Here is a 27,660-nt window from a genome sequence, read left to right as displayed (position 1 = left end):
TAGACTATATTAAATGGTTCATCTCTATCTGTATAGTTAATGTCTATTTCATTTATATGGACCCAGATTAGGTATCTGTTTTATTTTTTCTATAAAATGATTGTTCCTAAACAAATTTCCTATTATTGTCTTTTTATATCCGGATTATATTCTTTAATGAAATAAGGAACTAAGACTAAAAAAGACCTTGCAAATTACTGGACCATGAAGGATTGTCTAAAGATCTATCTTTATCTAGGTTTAAATAATGGTTTAATAGCTTACTATATATATTTTAATATTATAAACCTGAATAGTTTGTATGTTTGAACGCGCTAATCTCAGGAACTACTGGTCCGGTTTGAAAAAAAAAACGATATAAAAGGCAGGCAAAGTCACACGCGTTGGCTAGTGCATTATAAAACTTATGAAACATAAGATTGTCTTTTGTTACGTAAATGATAAGAACAACTGATAGTGCGTTGCGCAAACGCATGTTCTATTTAAATAAATAAAATAAATAAATAAACGTTTATTGTCAACATAACACAAATACACCAGAGCATGAGATTTTACACAATATAGGCATTTAGCAACACACATATAATACAAACATTAAATTATTTATCATCAATAAGTAATTATTATCATCAAAAAAAAAAAAAAAAAAAAATGTATTCATACTATAATGTGGGAAGGTACTGGGCATTTTCACGTTGACAAAAGGGACCAACTCAGTATTCGGCACGAATGATAGTAAAACCATTCGTGCCACTGATTTTCAGTGGCCCCTAATGACACTTGGAGTTGACAATTACGAAATACAAAAAAAAAAATAAGAATAAAAATAAACGAGATTGAAACAACAGCAAAATTAAACTAATAAAACACTTCACTAACAATACTTACAATTAAACGAGTATCAGAAATGAGAGAGAGAAAAAAAAAATACAATTAAAACAACCAAAGAAAAGTAAAAAAGGTCTAAAAACAAACAAAAACTTTTTAAAGCATACAAAAAAAAATAACAATAAAAAAACAGTAACATATTAAAATAAACTAACGGAGACTAATATTTTATGAAAATCAAACACAGGAATCTATATGAAAAAGGAACTAAGGAATTACTTTCAGTGCCACCAAGGCCTTCAAGAAGCTGAGATCAATAAGTAATTACGATATTTTATACGGAAGTTTTCTTTATTGCGCAATTGGCGCAGTGGTGGTGGAAGATTATTCCAACACATGGTGGCACTGTAGCGGAAACTACCCCTGAACGCTGCGGAGTGGTGTCTAGGAATGGCTAGTTTTTGGAATGCAGATCTTGTTTCATAGTTTTGGGCACTGCGCTCACCCATCCAAGCAAGTTTAGTATATAGATAAAGTGGAACTTTGGCTTGCATTATTCCGAAAAGAAGTGTGGCAAAATGTAAACGCCTACGCGCCTCCATGTTTAAAAGTTTGGCACTCTTAATGTATGGACTGACATGAGTTCGTGGCGGTATATTCCAGCAATAACGTGCACAAGCGTTTTGTACACGTTGAATTGCTGATTTGGTCCGTGAGAGCAATCTAGGCCCATACACAGTATCAGCGTAGTTGAACTTGGACAGTACAAGCGCATCACAGAGGCGAATGCGAAGAGATGTGTCAATGTATTTTCGTATTCTATATAGAGTTTTTAAGCGATAAAAGCAATTGGAAATAGTAGTGTTGATGTGTTTCTCGAATCTTAAGTTCTCGTCAAAGATTATACCTAAATTTCGAGCCTCGTGTACTCGGTCAATTTTTCTGTCTTTAATTATTAAATTTATGTCATATTGATTAATTTGATTTATTATATATGGATTACCTAAGATCATAAATTTTGTTTTGGATGGGTTAAGAATAAGTGAGTTACGTTCAGACCATGTATTTATATCCTTTAAATCAGAATTTACTCGAGTAATTGCGTCAAGAGTTTGATTAGGATGAAATGAGTAGTATAGTTGTATGTCGTCTGCGTAAATTTGATAGTTACAGTTTTTAATCATATTTACAACATCTGCACTGTACAATATAAATAAGAGAGGGCCTAAAATTGATCCCTGAGGAACACCTCTAAGGACACTACTAGTATTCGAGAGTGACCTGCTTCCGTCTTCTTTTAAGACTGAGACAGTTTGAGTACGATTGCATAGGTAACTGTTAAACCATTTCACACTATTCTCATCTAACCCGTAGTATACAAGCTTACAAAGTAGCAGGTTAATGTCTATTGTGTCAAAAGCCCGAGAATAGTCTAACAGTAGCATGATTGTGCCCTTTCCATCATCTTGAGCGCATAACACGTTATCAACAACGTCCATGAGTGCCGTAGCAGTACCTCTATGCTTCCTAAAGCCAGATTGTTGCTCAGGTAAGATGTCATGTAGTTCCAGGAATTCTGTTAATTGTTTGTGAACAAGCTTTTCTATAACCTTTGATAAACAAGGAAGCACACTAATAGGTCGGAGATCTTTCAGGCTATCTGGGTGGTTATTTTTAGGTATAGGATAAACTATTGCTTGACGCCATGAGTGTGGGAATGTATGAGTCTGGAAAGATGTATTTATTATACGGGTTAAAGTAGGCAGCGAATTAGGCAAGGTGAGGAGAAACATATCTAACGAGATATCGTCAACGCCTATAGCTTGAGATTTGATCTCATTCACAGTTTTAAGTACGGTATTCTCGTCGACAAGCTTGAATTTAAATACAGAGTCATTGAACCTATGAGACTGATAGTAGGTAAGGGTTGACTGGTCAACAGGTAAGGTGCCAGATATATTTAAAAAGTGATCATTAATTTCAACCGGGTTATTAATGTGGGATGGTAAAATAGTGTCTTTTTTTGTGTTGATCTGGACTTGCTCTTTAATATGTTTCCACATTATCGACGGGCGATTTATATTATTGTTAATATATGTGTCAAAATATGCCACCTTTTCCCTATGAATAGCGAGCCTTACATAGTGTTTTAATTCAAGGTAAGTGTCTTTATCTGCACTAAGCTTCGTTTTCCGCGCTTTAATTTGGGCTTTATCGCGACAGTTCATAATTTTCTTCATATTATAGGTTATCCACGGGTAATGTTTCTCTCTTATATGTATAATCTTTTTGGGCGCGTAAAAATCAAAAAGAGACAATATAATATCAGTCAAAGCAGCCACTAGGTCATTTACATCGTCTAGTAACAGTAAATTATTCCACGATATGTTATTTAAAGATTGTTGAAAAAGGTCGTTGTCGATAGTTTTAATGGATCTATAGGTAATATGCTTGGTCAATGGTTTTTCTTTTTTTAGATGTAGTAAGAATGTAATAAAAGCGTGGTTACTGAGGGCTCCGATGTGGTCTACTGTGACGCATGATACTGGAACGTTTGTGCAAACCAAGTCCAATAATGTCTCCGAGTTAGCAGTGAAATGTGTGGGTTCGGTTACGTGTTGTTTTAATTTAAAGGTGCCCAAAAATGTATCTAGTTTTAAAAAATTTGAGTGGTTGCAATTTAAAGTGTTAATGTTGAAGTCCCCTAATAAAATGATATAATCACACCACACAAAAGTTCCCATACTTTCAGTTAAGGCTTCAAAGAACATCCCCGAGTCCATCCACGGAGGGCGATACGCAGTACCCACGACCAGCACTTTACCACGAACTACTATTTAAAATGGAAGCAGGAAGATATAATGAACTAGTCGTGCCACCCGGGTTGACCTGGGATAAAACGATAGTCATAGGTGCATATTATAATAATGTAGATACTAGATATGCACCTACTAGTAAAAGAAGTATTTAGAATATATTTTATGTTCATGCATTTCAAATTAAAAATCTTTCAGTAAAGAATTTACAAAATATTAACAATTTTGAACTTCAGGAAATTTATACAAAATATAAAAACATCGGTCACGAGGCGGGATTCCTGCGTCTTTCTTCTTTAACATTCTTCATTTATTTTTATTTGAATGCTGTAAAACTAAATAATTAAATATCATCTATATGCATAATGAAGATGGATACAAAAATGACTCATCCCAACCAATTTGGACAATATAAGAACTTTCCAAAGAAACAAAAGCTTCCAAATAATACTTTAAATTGTTTCTCCTACTAAAAGTTGAAAAAAGTTAATAGCATACGAACACTTACATCACGCCTTGCGTCACCTTATCTCTGTTTACATGTTATCATGTTTGATCATCTTATAACATTTCTGAGGCCCTTTTTTATACCTTCATGGATATAAATTAGTCATGCTGATTAAAAATGGGTGTTCTATGAGCGAAGAAAAAAACCTTGAGAATTGGTGATTTTGTTAATTTTATTTATAAAATTTGTTTTTTGCATGTTGGAATAGATCAACTAAAAACTGCCTTACTCATTTTTAAGCATCATTTAACAATTCATAGTCAATTGTTAAAAATATGAGGATTCAAAAGTACTTTAGTGATAGAATATATATTTTAGAATATATATAATATATATTTCAGAAGCAGAAGAATTCTAATTGAATAAATAAATGTTTGAGTTTGAGTTTAAACAGAAAAATACATTATACCTGATTGGCATAGATAATAGATTGTCATAAAAACAGATCTATCATTAAATTAATAATTATTAAATGATTTACAAGACCTCTAAATACCTATATTAAAAAAAATGTAACTTATAAGAGAGTCCACACAAACTGAATTATATTAAACCTTTGTCCTTCGATTATTTCTTGACCCCGATGACGACAGTGTAGGCTGACAAACAAACAAACTAATGAATTGACGCGACCAAGGTTTACAAATATTGGCGAAAGAATTACGTAAGGCGTTTACGTGTGATTTTGAAAAAAGGCAATTAGAGAAAACAAATAGTTGTTATGGAAATCGTATTAAATCTACTGGTTGGGTTAAGGTGCTTTTTGGTGAATTTCATTGTTTTATATGATTAATTTAATTAAGGTAGAGATACATTATTATTTAATACTAGCTTCTACTAGCTTCGCCCGCGTGGTGTTTTGATAAAAGGTAGCCTATGTTCTTTCTCAGGGTCTGAAGATTGTCTGTGCCAAATGCAATCAAAATCGGTTGAGACTTGAGAGGTTTAAGCGGGAAAGCGTAACAGACAGACAGACAGAGTTACTTTCGCATTTATAATATTAGTAGGGATTAACATTGGCTCTTCTATATAGAGCCAATTGTGGCGATATTTTTATGATTGGTCAATTTTTTTTGAGCTTTAAGAATCGCATTAAAAATGTCATGTTTTCAAGTCGGTTAATCAAAATCTAATTAATTATAAAACATAGATATTTCACGCTTGCAGTCGCAGCCGGCGCGGCTCTTACTCATTTCTCAAAATAAACAAGTGGGACAGTGTTCTGAAAAATATGTTTCAGTGATATTTTTAACTCATTGAGATGTATGATTGTGTACGTAGATTTTACTATTTTTAAGAGAATGTTTAATGAATAGCAGGTATGGTTAATGGTATAGTTATTACATAATTTCACATCACTTAACTTACTTCACTCTCATACAGTTACAATATATGGTAAATTTTAATGTGACATTTGAACACTGTCTCCTATGCTAGGAAATAACCTTTGTTCTCTAGCAGGCATTCATTCATTTAATGTATCTAAAAATAATAATCATAGGCCAAGTAATGTTCCTTTGTATATTTTATGATTGACAAATACTAAAGGCAGATTGAAAGAAATTCTAAACTAAAAATTACGTAAACAATATTCTCTAAGTTTTCTAAGACTATATTTTTATCCCAAATCATGCTAGCCGCATATAATTTATTTTACAGATAAAAATATTTGAACTGCATTTCACATTCTCGGCTACAGACTAAACATCAAAATGAGTCAGAGAAAAAAAGTTAAAAAATAACTTACGACCGCGTAACATAAACACGGCATGCGTGTGTGAGGTGGCCCTTATTTGCTTTGTGATTTATATTTTATGCTTACTGTTTTGAGAATAAGTTCATAGTTTTATTGGTTGTTAGTTGTGTTATATGTACTTATGTTTCTAGGAATGAATAAAAATTAAAAATGAAATTTGCAGTCTTTGTGATGTTAGAATGCTGTGAGGTTATATTTGAGCCGATTTTTTTAATGAAAATTTCGTCTAATTTTATTCGAACATAAATAAAATTAAAAAGCGTCTAAGTATGTTATTAAAGCGTAAGCATTTATTAGTTAAATACTTAATGTGTTTATAAATAAAACGTAAATTGTAAAGAAAAAAAAACAATAGCATAAATTCACATAGCACGTAGGTATACCACAGTATAGTCTAACAAGTTTAACAATAAAAAATAAAATATACTATTTTTATAACCAATTATTAAAATATTGACAGACAAAACAAAATGGCCGCCGCACGTGTTAGCCCATGTGGGGTAAAAGCGATAGACCGTGAAATTATAAATAATGCACCCCATTTTATTATTAACAACTGTAAAAATTTGAATTATTTCAGTCAACAAAAAGTTTGAAGCTTATAAAAGCTGTAAGTGAACGCTAGGAATGTGTATAGGATATACATAGGGATCTAAATATGGTATAAATATGTTTTATGGTATGGGATTATAGAAGCTAATAGCCTAGGCTATTAATTAATTATGTTTTATGGTATGGCATTATAATAGCTTTAGTGGCGAATTTCTTTATAACGTAATAACAAGTAAAAGCTCTCTGTTAATATTATTACATCGCGGTTTCACTCGCGGACGAACTCGCGGGCAAAAGTAAGTATTTCTATAGCTCATGTGTTGTTCTGGTACATAAGCTACAACACTGCCAAGTATCATCAAAATCTGTTCAGTGGTTTTCGCATGAAATAAATTTTCGCGTCTAAAGGACTAAAGTACCCGTCACGAGAAGCTATAAATTATGTAAACAAACATCTTTTACTAAGTAAACATTTTATACTGCGAGATAATAATAAATTGACCATATTCAATCGACATGAAATATAGACGGGTTATATGAAAGTAACAACCTATTTAATTTAGTCGGATCATATTTTAACGACGCAAAGCGCTATCGTTTGTGTTTCTTGGTACCGGAACGCGTCCGTCGCAGGGATTGTGAACTATCGGGACGCCATTTTGAAATAAACGCATCATTCGAGTTTCGAATGCGTACGAGTTTGTTTCATTGCTTTGCATATATCGCGGATCTGGTTGTTATTGTTAATTTTGTTATTGTTTCGTTATCACTTTTTTATTGTTGTTACTTTAATTGTTGCGTTAATTTTATTTGTTATTACGTATAATGGAGCCAGTAGCCAGTACATCTAAGGAAATAAATTCGCCACGAAAAAAACGTCAAAAGGTGCGTAATACAATTTATCTAAAATATATAATAAGTAAAAAGAAAGAGTTGTTTGTTCAAACGCGCTAATCTTTGGAAACTTAAGGTTAATATTAGAAGTAGGTTTTAAATTGTGAAGTAATTGGTTAGGTTAATTGGTATACCTGGAGATATAGCTTGAGCTTCGTGTGACAAGTGACTACCGGTGATTTTTACAGGTGATTTTTTTACTTAATAATTTATTAAATCTTAAACAAATTCATTTTTTTTGTTGGTCCAAATGTTGTGAACTCCTGAACACTTGTTTACAAAATTTATAGCTTCTCATGACGGTTACTTTAGCTGTGCTTAGTTTCGCGATCAAAATCATGTAATTCTATAGCTCATGTATTCGTGTCCAGAAAGTGTTTCGTTAGTTACATACATACATACATCCATGCTCATAAAGTCATTCATAATATTAAATATGATATTGGGGTATAAATTCCCTTTTTCTTCGAGATAAACACACAATTCTCGCTTCAATTGCGCCTCCACATTGGTCAAGTGATAATAATTGTCTCTGCATGATACATTCTCATTCAATCAACAAAGAGATTCATGTCTATTACGTCTGGACGTTAAGGTTGTCAACGAGCTGTAAATATTGACAATAATTTAAGTATTATTAATAATGAATACTTAATAATTTACTTCTAAAAATTAATAGATTACAAGCCGAGCTCAGCAGAAGATACACAGTGGTTTTACAAGAATCTTTTAGTTTAATAATGTATGTAGGAAATGTAATAATATGTATTCTAAATAAACTAGCTTGTAGCTAGTGTAGGTAATCATCTAGACTTTAGAGCACCAATGTTTTTTAATCTGATCAGTATTTTTGTGATAGAATATAAATCATCTGTTCTTATAAACTTTTCCTTTTTACCAGATAATATACGTATATTTTATTTTACATCACACTTTACCGGAATAAACTTTATTTCTTCCTATTTTCTTTCTCCCTACACTTACACACCTTCAGTATAAATAATTTATTATAAAAAGGTGGCAACCCTACCTATAAAAATGCAGTCAATTATATAGCAACACTAAGTTCAATGTCGACGCGAATCTCATTAATTAAGCTTATGGCGTATTCCGTAATGCTTGCCAAGGATACTTTATGAGTAATACTGTAATTATGATGTTATTACTTAAATTAATGAATAATTTCATACTTGTACGTATTATTAAGATGCATTTCACGTTTTACTGATCGATTGACGATTTTCTTTCAGATCAGATTGTGTCTAATTGATTCATTTTAAAGCTTTATTTGGATTAAACTTTGAATTTATAACTTATCACTAGATATACCTATAGGTATAGGGCATAGGTATTATAAATAGAACATTTTTAGAGAACATTTTCAAAACAAATGGCGTGATTTGGCTGTTAGATAAACAGATAGACAGCTTCTTTCTTTTCCTCTATTTATAGAAGTTAATTCAACACTTTAATTATGTTCAAGAAAAAAAATATACAGGGTATTTTAAACCCTATTAAAACACCCGAAAAATTATTATAAATAGGTAGCTCATCATCACTCAAAGGATTATATTGTCATACTTCTCTTGTGAAGTGAAATTAACCGTAAAATTACCGGTTTAAAACCCCTAATATTGTCATTCAATACTTCTTTAGGAAGCGAAAGGGTTGATCTTGTGTGGGTTAAAAAATGTGAGATTTTTTAGATTTAGTAAGTGGAAATAGCGTATTTTAATGTTAATTGTTATATAATTAGATTATGATGGTTATTGTTAATTTGGCGATGAAAAAATTAAACAAGAGATAAAGAAATTAAAAAAAAAAACTTTAGAATGTGTCGAGCATAATATTTATGGTTACAAAAATATTGGTTTATTTTATTAAATCTAAAGTCTTGCATATATATTATTAAGTGGGTTTTAGGCCACGATTCCGCTCATAATATTATACAGAAAGTAGTCTATCTAGATTATTCCAGGATAAAATCTATCATCATATTATATCACAACTAAATCTATTCAATACTTTTTGCGTATTACCTGGACAAACATTCAAACTTTCTGATTAATAATATTCTCTCATCCCTTGCACCACAGACTAAAAATACTTTTGACACCTCATACATAACAAATTAGTTTTTTTTTTATATTTTATCCTTTATTTATATTGTCATAGTTGAGATGACAGTAATTAGGGGAGATAGGCGGAAGTTTCTTTTGTGCCACAGATTATGTTACTTAGTTATTTTAAATAGATATATGTACTTTTTGTTAGTTTTTTTTTGTGAGAATAGTTCAGTAATTTTAATGCGGCGATGTTTTTTTTGTGATTGATATTTGAAAATAAAAAAAGTAATAAATAGTTCTAGTCTTTTTGATCGTTTAAACAAATGTTGAGTATTTTTAGACATATCTTACAATAAATTACAAATATATAAATAATTCTAGCGTAAGAAAAAATCATCGTAAAATTTGACGTCTCTCGGAGACACAAATATTTTTCTATTAGGGTTTTTTCCCCCTAAACATGGTTAATATCGTACCTACATACTTACATAGTAGTAGTTATCACAGTATTAATATATTATAAAGAGGAAAGGTTTGTATGTATGTATGTATGGTTTTCACGCATAAACTACTGGACCGATTTTGATGAAATTTGGCACAGATACTCTTTAGACCCTGAGAAAGAACATAGGCTACCTTTTATTTCGAAATATGTACCACGGGCGAAGCCGGGGCGGACCGCTAGCATTATATCCTACCACTAAACGCAACTAACGTAAGCAATTAATTACCTATAATTGATACGTCAAAATAAAATGAACTGTCAAAGTTTTCCCGCGCTTGTAACAATGGCGGATGATTTGGCAATATTTTGATAAAAATCACATTAATGCTTATTATTTCACCCCATTTCCGAATACAGTTCCGAGAACTAAGGGTCGGGGGTTCGAAGTCAATGGGTAAATTTTGTTGTGAAATGATGGGCAATTTTTCTTTTCGTTTCCTACTTAGCTTTATTACAAGAAAAGACGAATTTATAAAATGAATATGAATAAATGAAAAAATCTAGAGAAAATGACAAAAGTTTTGATTTTAAATATTTGTCAAAATATGTAGTGTTGAAAAACGTAATTCAACATGTACCTATGCATGCGTTTCTTTTCGACTTCGACACGACTTCAAGTTATGAGTTGAAATAATGATCAGAACTTTTTTTGCAATTGGAAATTATCAAATATTTTTAGCATGGTTCCAGTCGAACAGTCGTGAAAATAATTGAAATTTTTTTAACTCATTTTCAGTTAAAAAAAAAACAATTTCTGGCAGCAATTTACTTTATTTCAAACAAAACCGTGGTATACAACTAGTGCATATACATTATACATACTTAATTTTATAATGCAAGTGTGATGCTGAAGATAAATAATTCCCAAAAAAGCTTCCCCTTGCGTGCGAACATTTGATGCATTCCATATATTTGAGTCATCGTTAATTCAAACATTATTTTTATATTTCTCCTGTCTGTGACTTTGTGTAACGGGCTGCCATCTATATTTATTTAATTTATAAATATCATATATCATATAAGTATATTTATTTAATTTATAAATAAAATGGTAGGCCGATATATTTTAAGTTAGTACTCTATATTATAAATATATATAGGTGAAAACTGATTCAAATCTATGCAGTTTTGCGTACGTTATCGTTTTTTTGTCCACTAACTGACGAACAAAAGAGATTTTTAAAATCAAATGCTAACTGCTTCCTCTAGTTATGTCCTAAGCAATATTTATGAAATAGATATCTTCTGTTAATTATAAACCATATAACTGTATACTGTAAACATAGATATCTAGGTACTGTTAATTATGAAATAATATACTGTATACTCTAATCACTTCTTAAGAAAACCGGACACACAACATGTCTATGATTAAAAATTACGCTCGCATCTCATCTATCAAAGTGTTAATGTCCGTCTGTTTGCACACGATAACGTGACATGCGAATTTCTGAGAACACGCTGTTTGTTCAAGCAATCTTCGCAGATAAGTAATGGTGACGTGAGATCTGTTTTATTTATTTTATTCAGCATTTTAACAAGACCCATAAACATGGTAACCCGATCAAAGTGTCTACAGATAAATAACGCGAAAACTTGCCTCTTTTGCACAAAACAAAAAAAAAAGTTTATCAAAGACACTGCCTGTATGGAAGATTCCAGTCAGAAGAAAAAAGTAAATGTCAAAAGATTCCCGCCAAAATTTGACACAAGTGTTCGCAATTCAAAAGCCTCGTTTACCAAGGAGGTTGCGCATTGCAGTACAGTACCGTTTACTGCAAAATTCAGAATTTCTCTTCAAATAGCGCTTCGTTAAATACTTTGTGTGATAAAAATATAACAATAATTTTTGTTTTTAACTCGTACTTGAGTTTACTACTAAATCTATCAACTTTAAACTGCTATTAGACGGAAACAAAATATCGTCACCCTCACACCTAATTAAAAACAATATGGCGTACAATAACATAAACAATACTGTATTATGCATTCTTTCCCACGATTCCTATACGCTGTCTCTTTCACACAATTAGAATATGAGTGAGATAAAAAACTGCTTAGCAATAGTAAAAAGTATTTAGAGAATGTAACTCTAACTGCCTAATTATAAAAGCTAATTTCGTTCGTACATGTCGAATGCATAGGTTATGTTACGTCTCATTCATTTGCTTAATGAATGAAAGGGAGTGCTGTCATTGGTCATAATTTATGTTTTATCGCCTATCATGCGGGTAGGTGACTATTTTAATTTGTGGTTTTTTCTCAGGATACTTGTAATGTTGTAATTATTTTAAATTTGTACACAACAAAACACGTAATTTCCGAACTAAGTACACTAAATTTGATGATATTTTTGTTAAATTCAGTACAAAATCAAATGCAAAATTTCGAAACGGATAAAACCACGGACAAAGCTAGTCCTACTAGGCTTACTAATATTATAAATGCGAAATAATATTTTTAAGTGCAGATTTCGATATTCTATAGCAAATATGTAATACATTAATTAACCTCCCTTCGACTGTCCGATTTGACCCTAATTGTTGATATCTTTATTTTTATTAGTCGGTTAATCTAATGGTTGTTTTTCTGTACTCTGTAGTCTATGGGTTGTTCTATATTATTGCAAGTTGGAAAACTTCGTAACAGCGGTCGATAACTTTATTTCTTTTATCGTAATTTACTATTTTTACTAGTTTTTATGCCAAAATAGTTGAAAATAGTTCCACTTTGATAAGCTTTAGATTTTATTGAGCTGTAGATAATAATATTATGTAATCTATAGGTACATGTAGGCTATATACTTAGGTCTTCAAAGTATGAAATACTAAAATACAGACTGAATTTACTAACTAATATACATATAGTAGGTACATATACTTACTTATTTTAAACACATCACAGAAGAAACCGCGCGTAAAACATAGTTAGTTAACTACAAATAACACATAATTACTTTAACAATGTAAAATTGAAAACCATGTAAACTTTGAACTTCATTAAGAGTAAACACTACCTTAAAACAGAAAATTACTGGGTGAAGAGCTTAAAGGTCAAACATACGCAACTTATTATACTTAACTAGCTTTCTAACCCGGCGTTGTCCGCATTGGCTTAAATGCCATCCCGTTATTTTTGACGAATTTCATCAATAAATTGCTTAATGTAGAAACTTCATCAAATATAATTTCACAAATAAAAATAAGTTGGATATCTAAACTATAATCATGGACGTATAAAAAAAGACGGACGGTATATCGCCTAAACATTGAGTGAAGCCTAGTAATGGCGGCGAAACATCCATGTGTGTGTGCCATGTTGCCATGGCAACAGTTGTCTTGATGACAATGGCGGCTGTATTTTTTTCTATAAATTTTGCCGTAATAATTTTGTCATTAAAACATAAAAGAAATAACTTGCTTCCCTGTGGAATGTAATCCCTTGTGTTTTGTTATTTAAAATTGTACTGTCGCGACACCATTTAACCACGCAAGACGGCATTTTAAATATTTTTTGTGAAACAGTGACGCAGTTAATCAGTCGGTAGTTCAAGACGTAATGGCGGCCGACTAGCTTACTATGGTGAGAATGTGTGCGTGTTTATTGTCTTTACACGATCGCTAGCTTACTATGGTGGCTTCACGTTGTTTGTTCGTAATACGGCGTCCGTATTTTTTTATACGTCCATGACTATAATAAATTATAAGATAGTTTATTTCATTATATGTTTAAACAATAAAATATCAAGAATCTATAACTGGTTTTAATTGATAAATAATAAATATTAAATGGAGCGCAGCAATATCGAAAAATGTTGCAAAAATCGGAAAAAATATTTTGAGAGCAGACTGTGGATCTATTTTAATTTATTATCGTGATGTTTAAATATGTAACGTATGTAGCATTTTGCCCTATAATTAAAGTTAATTAATCCCAGTCACACACCATTTAATTTATAAAAGTATAGTTTTAACGGATTAAGTCTAAAGGCAATATTTTAATGAAAACAGATGTATTGGATATTAAGCCCCCATGCAAGCCAATTTGGTACAATTGGAATTTTGCAAGGGTTCGTTCACAATTTAAATTGATTTTATTGATTTTGTTTTGTGGTATGGCAATATCTACTATTTGGCAATTGAAATAACAAAATGGGAATGTTAGTTTTGTCTTGAAAATTATTTAATCTGTGGTAATGCCAATAGCGTTATAAATGCGACCATTCATGATTCATGCAAAAATATTGAAAGTATTTGACTGAATTATTGTATGGAGTTACATTATGCTCTATAATAAGCACTAGGAACTCTTATTTTCTTTATTTGTAGCCTCGATATTAAGTTTTGGTATAAATTATACTATATTTTAAACCCCATGCCTTAATTGACTTCGCGTCTGCCTTTTTTGACACGCTTTTATTTAGGTTAGGTTTCTTCCTAGATATTGTTAACTAACTTCTAACTAGTCTTAGGAGTTTTTATGAATGATCTATGTCGTACAATATTAACTGAAGCAACAACATTTTAACACTTCTAAACCGTAAATATACTTATGTACGGATAAATAGAATTAATACACGTCTATTAAATTCTACATTTTTCTACCATATGTCGCACACCTGGTCAATAGGTCAATGTTGTTTATTCATGATTTGTTAACTTCAAATACGTCAGGGTTGCCATATTACGTAGTATTAGGGTCCTATTGTTATTGAAGATAATTAGAATTAAATGTTTCGGTTTTGTATAAATGTAGCGAGTAATCTAACACACGAGAAATAATTAACTTTTGACGTGGATTTAGGCGCGAGTCTGCTGTTATTTTTGAAGTGAAAACTTCTTTAGCGGCGTTGAGCACTTTTTCTGTAATGGGTATAAAATCTTAAACTCGCGTCAGGACACGTGACCTGATCGAAAAAGCGTAAGACGGATACCATTCCAAAATATCAAACATGCTCAACGTTAATAATCAAGTTTTCACTTCTGCCGGCACTCCCCCGGAGTGCAACCCGTCTTTTTTTTTCTAAATTATTTTGATGTTAGGAAAAACTATTTTAAAGAAACTGTCGTCGTGGATTAGAAATTAGGCATAGGCATATTTTTATAACTCAGAAATGAGTGTAAATTGAAAAAAACATATCAAAGCAATTCCCGCCAAAACAAACGTCATGAGTCAACGATAAGTAGAGTACACGCACAGACTATAAAGAAAAAAAAACGTATAAAGGCGCTAACGTTCAAACATATCAAATTATAGTTAATTGCTATCGTAATGATAATGCTAATACAATTATGGAATGGCCGCGAAAACTCGTTAACAGCTTTGAATTTGTGAAAGTTTTTTGTCCACAGATGCATTAAAAATAAACAAACTTGCATTGCTATAGTATACCTACTCCTTAATTACTTTCTCTTGTGAGAAATTCAATCATTATTTTATAATATACTTTGATGCAAGATTGATTGAGTTCTACTCACTGAACTAATAAATAGATAGACTGATTTAATTATCTCAACAAAATCTAATTTAAATTTATTTTTACAGGTAATGCTCAAATGCTGAAAATAGAAATACTCCCCACGTTGCTGTTTACGAGGTACCAACTAATAAATACCACATAAAGCACCTATTCTAAATCAGGATGTGACAATTCTATAGACCATAGACTATAGTTTTATTTTTAAACAAACTTGTGCTCGATTCAACAAAATTAAAAAAAAAAACGAACTGTCAAGCGCAAATGACAGTGCGCGCGCTTTTTGTTCATTTCGAGAGAAATATGGCCGACTTCCGACATTTCGACACGCTCCTAATTTTTTTCACTTGTAAACAGTTACAGGTAATTTATAGGTATTAAACAATACATTTTGTGATTGATATAATTGGTGATTGTTTTTAATATTCTTGTGAATGGGTGTTGATTTTTGAATGAGTGGCTGGCTTTAAAAATGAGAAGCTTTTGACTTGTTTAAAATATGTACTTTAAAATGCGCTTTTTAAAATATCAGTCTGATACAATAGATTATTTCAAATAGCTAAGAACCTAGGTGTTTGTTTACAACTACACAACAAGTTTTACCCAATCTACTTATTTCAGAAATAGGTCACATTTTTTGATTGATTGTAAGTATTGTAGTGTACGTTTTTCTCAAAAAATATTTGATCGATTTTACAAGTTTTTTTACCACTAGAAAGTATATTTTAAAGTGTATAAACTTAATAACTAATTTTATTTACCAATTAGCTGTGCCGCGCGGTTTCACCCGCATTGCTCCGCTCCTGTTGGTCTTAGCGTGATGATATATAGCCTTCCTTGATAAATGGGCTATCTAACACCGAAAGAATTTTTCAAATCGGACCTACGAAGGAACTACTCCTGAGATTAGCGCGTTCAAACAAACAAACAAACTCTTCAGCTTTATAATATTAGTATAGATTCCCAACAAATTTTTCTACATAGGTACGTCCATAAAACAATATCAACCACAGATTACTAAATAATAAATATTTAGTTACTACGTAAATATTACTGTGAATAATTTCCTTAGGGTCTTTGACCGTAGATCAATCATTGGTCTCGGTTCATCTCACCACATTGACATGCAAACTATATTGTCAATTTACAAGTCTATTTGACTTGAAATTACTCTATTTATGTAATAGTTTCACATTACATGGATTGTATTGTATGCTGATCTAAATAGGTCTAGCAATTTTGCTTATTGTAAAGGCAGATTGAATTTTCAAGTGGATTAGCCTTTGAAAGGTTTGTTGTGAATATAATTTCAATTTACTGTACGGAATATAGGAGATAAAATAGTTTTATTTTAGTAAAATAATGGGATCTAGCCTTCCACTGCTAATTTTATAGGTACTAAAAACTTCTTTGAAAAACTACCACATCAATCCATCACCTAATCCTAATCGTAGTTTTCAAGATCTACAGGGACGAACAGACAGCGGGAAACGACTTTGTTTTGAACTATGATGTGATAAAGGTCAAATGTATGTCAGTCTATTTATAATATTCCCGCCAGAAAAATAAGTTCCACCCTCACCACCTCGATTGCTGGCGGAGTTCCACAGTGCGTTTTACGCGAAACTTTCTCCCACGAACTGTTAAGATATGGAACGACCTACCAACAGCGGTATTCCCGAATTGTTACAACATGCAGTCTTTTAAAAAGAGTGCCTGAAAAACCGGCAGTAAACTAAAAAAATAAATTAATTAAATCAATTCCCGTTATATCCCTCTCTTCCCTTTTTGAGGACAGCAACACATCCTCTCCCAGAGGAGTGGATGCCTATGGGCGGCGTGTATCGCTTAACACCAGGCGACGCGTCTGCTCGTTTGCTATCCTATAGCATAAAAAAAATATTGTTACTTATATTTTTCTGTGAACTTTATAATGAGAGCTTTAAGCTTTAAAGTTATATTACGCAAAGCTTATTTTCAATACTTATCACTTCGCGACACGGAATAAACCACCTACCTAAAGGCTAATCTATTTTCGTCATACATCCAGACGGTAGCAAAACAGTATTGGAATGAATAAGCATTCGTGGAAATATTTTTGAATGTGGAATTTTAAAATTCGAACCATAGACAATGTTTTTTTTATTATTCTTCGTACGTCGTTTGTAAATCGAACGGTGTGAGTCGATTTTGAGAATTCGAAGTTGGATATAGAATATAGATTATATAAAACTATGACAATTGCTAGAAAAAATTCCAACGGATAAGGAAGATTTTATTTTTTATTTCAAGTTTAAAAGCATATGAAGATTACTTTAATTTCAGGAGATTTTTATGAACCTATAAAATTTATTATGTTTATAAATGTGTAGACTGTAGAGCATTCGTTTGAGCTACTATTTTGTTTTACCAATTGTTAAATATGTACGTACAATCTACGATATTTACAAAATAAAATCCCTTCCATAAATTATATATTGTTTTTCTATAATTCTATTTAAAAATATTCGAATTTGCGTTCCATTTCACGCTAAAAAAAAGAATTATTTGAAAAATACTTTGATCTTTGTTAGTTGTTAAAAAACTTCTCTAGGTAGATTTAGTATTAAAATGCGTTCCGTTACACGCAGTATACACAGTTGTGTCGTTAGCGGAATAAACAATTTATTTTTACGTGAAAGTATTTAGAGAAGGCTATTATCATTATATTAATGGTTGTTTTATAAAACTTGTTATGTCAGTTGAAATACATAATTACGCACACGCAAGGTTGTTTAGTTAAATTTAGTAAGAAATTTTGGAGATCTTTGAGTAAAATATGTATGTATTTTTTAATTTAGCTTAGGAGTTTGAAAAATCGTTGCCACAATTGATATGTTAATAAATAGATATAAAAGACAGTATACTTAAAAAAATCGAATACTCGATCACCACTAAAAAGATACGTTATTTGATATTTCTAACTGTTATACTTACGCATTTGTAACAAGCTTTTTTTAGTATTTTAGAGTTTCTAGCCCATTATTTTTTTTATAGAAGTGACATTCCTTATTGTACTAAGTTTTAAAAACTGACATCTTAGCACTTGCAAAAAATGAAATGCAGTTTTTTTTAGTTTGAGTATCGTATATCTTTTTTTTTATTTGAGTTTGAGTTTGAGTACCACAAATTGCACAAAACACAACTATGTAATATAAGGTAAAGTTTCCGCTGTCATTGCAATAGGCATTAATAAGACAACACTTGTTAGCGTCCTTCCGAAACTCGGCAAACATACTCGCCCTACTTTCACTGGTTAGTGACCATGATTGTTGGAAGTGTGGGGGTAAGTGGGACTGAATAAAATTTGTGAATGAATGAAAATGTGAATGAGTTTTTTTTCATATTTTTATGTTTTATTGTATTTGTTAAATAAAGTAATATAACATCGATTGCGATGGCACAATTCATTAAGTCGACTTAATTAAGTAACCTATATAATCTAGTTTCAATTCAGCTTACATTGAAGTGAAACCGCGGCCTAAACTATATCTAACTAAAGTGCCCATAAAGTCAATAGAGAACGTAAAGTGGGACTGTTTATTAAATTATGCTGAAATACTTATAAGTCATCTCTTGAAAACTCTTGACTGTACTAGAAAATTATTTCGACAGTGAAGATTCGTAATACCATGCTTTACTGATTTAACATCAAACTTAATTGTATTGCAAAACACTTATAAAATGTTTGTTTACAAAATATAACATAACCAACCAAATTACTAAATAGTAAATATGCTATACCTGTTTCAGTTAGAATATCTCGATAATGTAGACCAGCGTCTGCTTTTCTGTGCAGTACTGTATAGATTTTCTAATTTAACTTCACCATATTAAGTATATTGGGTTTTATATTTTTAGGTTTCATTATGATATCGATAAATAGATAAGAGCTTTTATGAAATTAAGCTACATACTTGAACTTATCACTCATAAGTATATACTTATGTACTAGACCTACTTATGCTGAGGTTAAATTGTGACCATGATTTTTGATAGTGAAGATAGAGTGGGACTGAACTTTTAAGCTCAAGTGATGCTTAATAGTTAAGATATTGACATACGATAAGTTGTGAAGTGTCAATGAGAATACAGTGGATTACATTTACACATAAAATAAAACATGAAGATTTAAAGATTAGAAGGTATGAAATTGCTATTGGTAAATTAGTTCAATGAAGTATATTTTTGTTTTGAATGTTGAGAATACATAGTAGAATACATTCTGATATAAAAATTGAAATAGTAAAAATATGTGTTAAAATGAAGTATATTAAGGCTAGATTGCAATTAATTTAAGGGAAGAACTACTGAATCTAAAGGCTTATTTTACAAGCTTTGGCTATGATTTAAAACCATTGATATGTTAATGCAATAGAACTCTACAATTGATCAAAAAATGTTACTTACATATTAAAGTATTTATGTAAAAACGTGTCCCAAAAAGATATTGTATATCTCAAACAATGGTTACCCTAAATTTTAGTACAAATATTGAAGGGCGGTCGCCATGACAACCGACAGCGTCACTTTGGCGCCCACGTATCCCAAATTCAGAGTATCACTAAACGATAAAAGATATCGAAGTTAGTTTGCAAAGATAGAATATAACTTTTGGAGGGTTAACTTTATGTAACTACATAGTTTGTTACCCATTTCTTTATAATAAATCAATAAAATACTTATGTTTAATATAGATGAAGGAATGAAACTTGGCTGTATGGATATAAACCTTTGCTTAAACGTGACGTCATAAATTGATCGTCTGCATTGTTTTAAAATTTCATTTTTCAACACTATAATTATTATAAATACTTAAAATAAATAAACATTTAATCAATTATAAATGCTTATTTATTAACCTTAATTAATTAGTGCTAAACGCAATTATTCAAACACGTTCAATTATTTGGCGGGAAAGCTGTCATCCCAACATGGCGCCAATTAAGCCACAGATAAAACAACGGTACATAGATTAAAAATAAAACAGACAATGACGTCAGGGACATCTGCTGTAATTAATACTATCTACATAATATTGTCTTTATTAGGGGACAATAGAAATGCGTTATAATGTGGTACTTATTAAGTTATTAGCCTTTATTAGAATATACATAATATTATGTTACGATATAAATGATGAAATTCAAAGTTCTTTGTGATACGTGTTTTTTGAAGTAAATTTCAAGTTGCGTCATGGCAATACCGTCACGACATGGAGTAAGGCGACGATTTTGGTATCTTTGAATCTTGACAAAGAAGTTTCACTTCTGACAGGTATGCTCGGCGCCAAGGTGTTTTGAAATAAATTAGTACTTAGATTAAAGTAGCTGATCTTAAGGTATTTTAAGAATGTATTAGGAACTTCATTAATGGTGATTTTAGTTTTTTACGGCGCCTTTTCAAATATTTCTGAATGAAGTGTTACATGTATTTTGAATTTTATTGTTTTCTACATGAAAATACTTTTAAATATATCCATTTAGTTTTATGTTTGAACTTAGGTCACTACATTTAATAATGGAGAATTAAATGTTGAGTTTATTGTTAACTAGCTTCCGCCCACGACTTTGTACATGCATCCCCGTATTTCCCCGTTCCCGCAAGAATTTCGGGAAATCCTTTCTTAGCGGATGCCTACGTCGTAACATCTACCTGCATGCCAAATTTCAGCCCGATACGTCCAGTGGTTTGGGCTGTGCGTTGATAGATCACTATATCAGTCACCTTTGAGTTTTATATATGGGTCATTATACAAAAATGGGGTAACTTTTGAGGATATTTTGTTTACTATATTTTTTATATCAGATTGTTACAAATTAGGGTGTATATGATAGCTAATCTAATGAATATATTGTTCCAAATCGGGCCAGCCACTTTTTTAAATAGATTGTGAGATATTTTAAATTTTCTGGATTTGGCCTCCAGGGGACTGACGAGGCTAACATGGTACTGATAAAAAACTATAACTTGTAATATTCTTAAAGAAATTCAATGAAAATTACTACAAATCTCTCAGTTTTAATAGTGGCACATGTCTTTTATGTACTTAACATGTTTAAAAATGATAATTAATAATATGTGATACTGGGAAAAACAATCTCTCAATTTTCAAAACATCCTTCTGACATTTAACGCAACGTGAATATTCTTACTCTCTTACTTAACTTTTACTACTTTGAATTAGTTTTACTTGATATTTTAAGTAATTCACAAACAATATAAACAAAAAAACGGCCAAGTGCGAGTTGGACTCCTAACAAACCTATTTTTTAGTATGTTTGTAACTTAAAATTTACACTTTTAGCAATTTTTCCTTTATCTGTGTTATAAGACGTTGCTATTTACCGAGTAGAAGTAAACTATAGTAGACTGTATACACGGCAAGCATCCTGTGTGTTTTTTTATTCCCTTGCGAATATTGAATTTTGTGGAAATTTGCAGTATTAACGGATGTAGGTATCTTTTGATTGCGTTGCGTTATAAGTTTGATTTTTTTACAGCCCCAAGGGTTCTTAATCTTGAGTATCCAATATAAATTTCAGATTGATACCTCCACGCGTTCCAAAAAAACGTCTTAACAGACAAACGGACTACAAAGTGATCCTATAAGGGTTCTGTTTTTTCATTTTGAGGTTCGGAGCCCTAAAAATCTACCAATATTTATGTTAAAAGTACTAATTATTATAAAATTAAAAACCAAAGGCTCGAATGAAAGTCTCATCTGAGTTTTCATAAGAGCCCCTTGACATTTTTATAATGTTATTAAGTATATTAATTAACTTTTATGTTATTTTAAGGTAATTTTACTTCACAGTATTATACGTATACGTATTTATCTGATAAATATAAAAAGCTATGCCCTGAAAGCATCAAAATCAATAATTAAAAGAAAATAAGATCTTTTTAATAAAATTATTAGTAGTTTGTTTCAATAGCTCTTTTCTTTGCTACTCTTTTTTAAATGTTTCTTCCCTAGTCAAATTCAGTTTCTTTTAGCGTGGCGCATGATGTTTTTAACTGAAATATAATATAGAAATGCTTATACCAATAGCAATCAAGATAAAAGTTCTCAAAAATGATAGAATCATCAGTACTATGGGGCCGCATCAGTCCTCTGGCGCGATATCTGACAAAGGACTGATGCCAGCGGATTGATGAAAAGGGACTTAATATGAGGTTATAATCACAAATTAGGTTTTTTTGCCTAATTTCTGATATCAACAAACTATATTTTTACAAATCATAGTTAACCATTTATAAATGAAAATAAAAATCGGATTAACAATAAAATAACGACTCACCATAGGACTGAAATGGTGACTGGCGCAGCAAGATTTTAGAGGACAAACACAACCCTAGCGCTGGTACAGTTATGACGGCCGTCAAAATATGCGGTGCACAAGTAACTTCATTACCAACATTAATACTTAGACAGGGATTTGACCTCGACTTGGTGATATTTAGCGAGAATTTCGAATTTAAAAAACACACAACGGACTGACTAGTGAAAACGATGACAAAGTTTAATTTTATTTTTTAAATAAAATGGAAAACATTGCGTTATGAAAGTTGTAGTATATAATACTATGTACATCAAAGATTGTAGTGAATTAGTAAGTTTTCTCAAATCGATGATAATGTTTAAACGATAGTCACTTGATTGTTGGTTTTCGGAGTTGTGACATGCCAAAGTACTGACGTTTGAGGTATTAATTTATTATTTTTATTCATTTGTATTTTAAATAAAGAAGTGAAATTGAGTGACCAAATAAAGGACGCTTCATTGTTTTAAAATAGATTGTTATTTGAATAAAATATAATAAGACTTTGTTTAAATTGGCTGATGACATCGAGTTACCCCATTTTTGTATAATCACCCATATATATAGATAGATAGATTGATATTTGTCAATTGTTATGCTGTAAAAAAAACATAATTCTAATAGATGTTGCTTTTTGCACAGACAACGTATCTAATTATTATCATTCTACTGTAAGAGATAGAATAAAAATTACAACAAATAATTTTCTATTCCACGAACAAAAAATATTACCAAATCATATCAATACATAAGTAATATTTGATTTTCCCCCGTTTATTTTCAAGAAAAGTTCTGTAGATGAAGTTAAGAAGACAATCCTATCCATATCATCGAATGCCATTGGTACTGACCATATCAGTCGTAATATGATCATTCCTATCCTTGATATCATTATTCCCGTCATTACACATATCCTTAATTTTTCAGTCACCTCCGGTTCTTTTCCTAGTTCCTGGAAGGACGCTCATGTCATTCCTATGCCCAAAAAATCTAATCCTTTGAGTTTACCTGATTTTCGTCCTATCTCCATCTTACCATTCCTTTCTAAAGTACTCGAGCGTCTTATCCACTCCCAGCTTACCAGTTTCCTTAACACTAATAACGTCCTTAGTCCTTATCAGTCAGGCTTTCGTCCCGGTCATAGTACGACGACAGCCCTGGTTAAAGTTACCGATGACATTCGTCATGGTATGGACAACAAGCAACTTACTGTTCTAACTCTCTTAGATTTTAGCAATGCTTTTAACACGGTAAATCACAATATCCTTCTGAGATTGCTACGACTTCTTAACTTTTCATCGACAGTTCTTAACTGGTTTCAAAGTTACCTGGGCGACCGGCGGCAGCGTATCCTGATGGATGACAAACATTCATCTTGGTGTGCAGTACCCGCCGGTGTGCCACAGGGTGGCGTCTTGTCACCTCTCCTATTTGCCATATTTATTAACAATCTCACATCTCAATTAACTTCTCCCTACCATATGTTTTTGCCGACGATTTACAGATCTACACGCAATCAACCCCTGATAACCTACCTAACGCAGTTCATTCCATCAACAACGAACTAACCAACATAGTAACATGGTGTGATCAATTTGGCCTTAAAATCAATCCGTCGAAAAGTCAGGTCATCGTTATCGGTAGTCCTTACCAAATATCGGAGGTTGATTGGGGTATACTGCCTTCTGTACAGATTCGGGGAGAAATCATACCTTATAGCGAGCACGTCAAAAATTTAGGTGTCTACCTGGATCAGACACTATCTTGGTCGCATCACATTCAGGAACTGAGTCGGAAATTTTATGCTGCTTCCAGTTCATTGCGGCGTCTTCGTAATTTCTTACCCATATCGACCAAAGTTATGCTAGCACAGTCCCTTCTCCTTCCTATTATTGACTACGCTGATGCTTGCTTTCCTGATTTATCAGTCGAGCAGATAGAAAAACTTGAGCGCCTCCAGAACTATGGTATCCGGTTTGTATTTGGTCTTCGCAAATACGACCATGTCTCTTCCTTCCGCAAGAAGCTCAAGTGGCTCCCAGTCCGCTTTCGCCGGAATGTGCATTACTTGCAGTTACTTTATCGTGTCCTTTTTGACCCTAAGACTCCTTCATACCTTAAAAATAAATTTGACTTCCTGCACTGTGAAAGCTATTCCCTTCGTTCAGTGGATAGGCTTGTCCTGCGCACACCTGTCCATCGCACGCGCTTTTATGGTGATTCTTTTATTATTACGGCCATTAATCTATGGAATTCCTTACCTATACCCATAAGGCAAGCTCAAACTCTATCTAAATTTAAGAGCCTCATACGTGACCACTTTTTAAATCTCGCGTTTGAATCAATATAGTATTTTGTATTTGTAGTATATTTTATAGTAGTTATATTATGTTTATATTTTTATGATGTATTTATATATTATTATATTTATCTTATTTATAGCATTATATTATTATATGTATTCTATATCTTTTGGTATGGTATATTATATCTTATTTTAGTGTGTATATTATGACTGTATTTTTAGTAACATCTATTTATGTTTAACTTTTTACCTACCTCCGCTGTAGTAATATTGTTTTTCACACAATCTGTTGGTTGCCTGGAAGAGATTACTTGTTAGTAATAAGGCCGCCCTCTGTGTTGTTTGTTCTAGTTTAAGTCCTATTGTACCCACTTTTGTTATGTTGACAGCACAATAAAGTGTTTAAAATAAATAAATAAATAATATGATATTTTCAAAATCAATGCTAATCATTTTACAGGCCAGCGCATCTCAAACTATGATTACCCACAAAGGTAATTGATACATCTATAGGTTGACATTCGATACTCTGGTTCAATATAGCCTTTCTACTTTCACAGTACTGAATAGAGCTAATTATATTATGCTTAACAATTTATATACTACATAGATAGATATATTAAACATTTATTCACAGAACATGAAACATAAAAGCAATTGAACAATACAAAAGATCACACAAATTACTAAAATTATAATACACAATAAATAATTTGAATTTGAAATTTGAATTTGAATTTGAAAAACCTTCCTTAAGAACCACTCTATCTAATAAATTGTTTTTTTATAAAAATCTGTTGCGTGGTTTTAAAGATTTAAGCATACATATAGGGAGAGACAGTGACTTTTTTATACTATGTATTGACAAGCTGTGCACCGCGGCTTCGCCTGTGGGACATGACAGTCGAAGATTGCTCGTACCAAGTCAAGTAAAATATCTTAATCTCATGGGAATATATGAATGAATGAATGAATGAAAATTCTTTATTGCTTATAAATAAATACAAATGCAAAAGCACACAACACATAATATAAACAAGCAAAAGGCGGCCTTATCGCTAGGCAGCGATCTCTGCCAGGCAACCCTTAAAATATAGGAAAAACACAAAAGCAAAAAGTGGGTGAGCAAAAACAAGGCAATGCGAAAATGAAAACTAAATAAAATATTCTATTACACATATTACGTTATATTTAAATACACTATCTAAACATATATAAATAAAAATAAAAAATATATATAAATATAAACAATATATATAATATGTATATGTATGTGACTTGTAAGATAAGCCACTTACTGTTAATTTATTTGTCCACGCCGTATTTAACGGGTAGGTAGTATTAGATAAATGAGTGAAAAGCAGGCTCTTTTTTAAGGAAGTAAGGTTCTTAATCATTGTGTATAACATTTTATTAAGATCAAGTTTGGAAACCTGAAAGTAGTTCATCCAACTGTACTCCCACATATAAATATTACAAAAACTTACCGTAATTTATTCCGATACGAAAATGGGCGAATTTTATGAGCTGATTTCATCTAATAAATCATCATTTATGGTATGGCCTACAAAAAGTTACAAATTTCATCAAAATGTAGTTTATTCGTTCAAATATAATTTTATTGCATTATGGTCCCTCTTCACAAATGGCAGCGTTGGGCGAGTAGAGGCAATCACGATAGTGTAGAGCCTAAATGTCTATAATCGGCCGTCATTGTAGGTGTTATTGTGTGTATTGTTGTAATTCATAGTCGCCGTGATGGCAAACATCGACGATCATTTGTTGGGCCAACGCTGCCCTTTGTGAAGATGACCCATTACCTTTTGAGCTTGAGGTTAACTTTCAAAACTTTGAGAAACACATAAAACAATGGAATTTTCATATCCTCGTAAAATCAAACCCTTTTAAGAAAAAATGCGGGGAATTTAGTAGCATTCGGATTTATTCTTTTTTGGAAATTGACAAAAAATTATTGTTTTACAATTATAATCGTAGGTGTCGTTTTTACAATGCCACCTGCGGTGTGCGTTTAAGTTATCTCATTAAGATGCCACTTGCCAGGTTTTTGGGTTCCGTATAAGGAATAAAATGTGTACTAGGGAAATAAAAACATTATAATATTATACGCGAATCACTCAAAAATTACTGTGTAGAAATGTATGCAGTTTTCATGTATGTATTTCTCTAACTTAGGTTGCCATTTATTCATGCAATGGGACTTTTTAACTTTTCGCTTACAAAGTCACAGATGGATCACTCTATCTAGGATAAATAAACTGCATCAAAATCTTTTGTGAAGTTTTAAAAATCTAAGCATACATACAGGCAGACGCGGCATACAACTTTGCTTTATACTATGTAGTGTTACCTATATTTATTTTATTATCTCTAAAATTACTTTTCTACGGAACCCTTTCAACATACCGCACAAACCTTTTTTGTTTCAACGCATCGCATTCTTTTGTTTTTGTGAGTTATTATTAAAGTCGGTCTGTAAAATGATTTACTGATTTACATTAGCTTGAGGTTAAAAAAGTTATGACGGATCACCGTTTTTACTTGAGAATTTTACAATTGTTCAGTTTATGTT

The 27,660-nt window shown here is 31.7% G+C and overlaps 1 protein-coding gene across 1 annotated transcript in view; it reads left to right on the top strand.

Annotated features, from left to right (window-relative positions):
* The window catches only part of LOC149476487 (protein amalgam-like), a 146,159-nt gene that overhangs the window by 25,135 nt on the left and 93,364 nt on the right, over positions 1 to 27,660 (top strand). The gene's annotated exons all lie outside the window — the stretch shown is intronic.

The sequence above is a fragment of the Colias philodice genome, chromosome 27 (genome assembly GCF_061535455.1).
Source record: "Colias philodice isolate Cphi_HAF_F1 chromosome 27, ilColPhil1 Martin Lab GWU primary, whole genome shotgun sequence".
Taxonomy (NCBI): Eukaryota; Metazoa; Arthropoda; class Insecta; order Lepidoptera; family Pieridae; genus Colias; species Colias philodice.
Note: the sequence above shows the minus strand (reverse complement) of the source record. Positions and strands in the feature narration are given on the sequence as shown.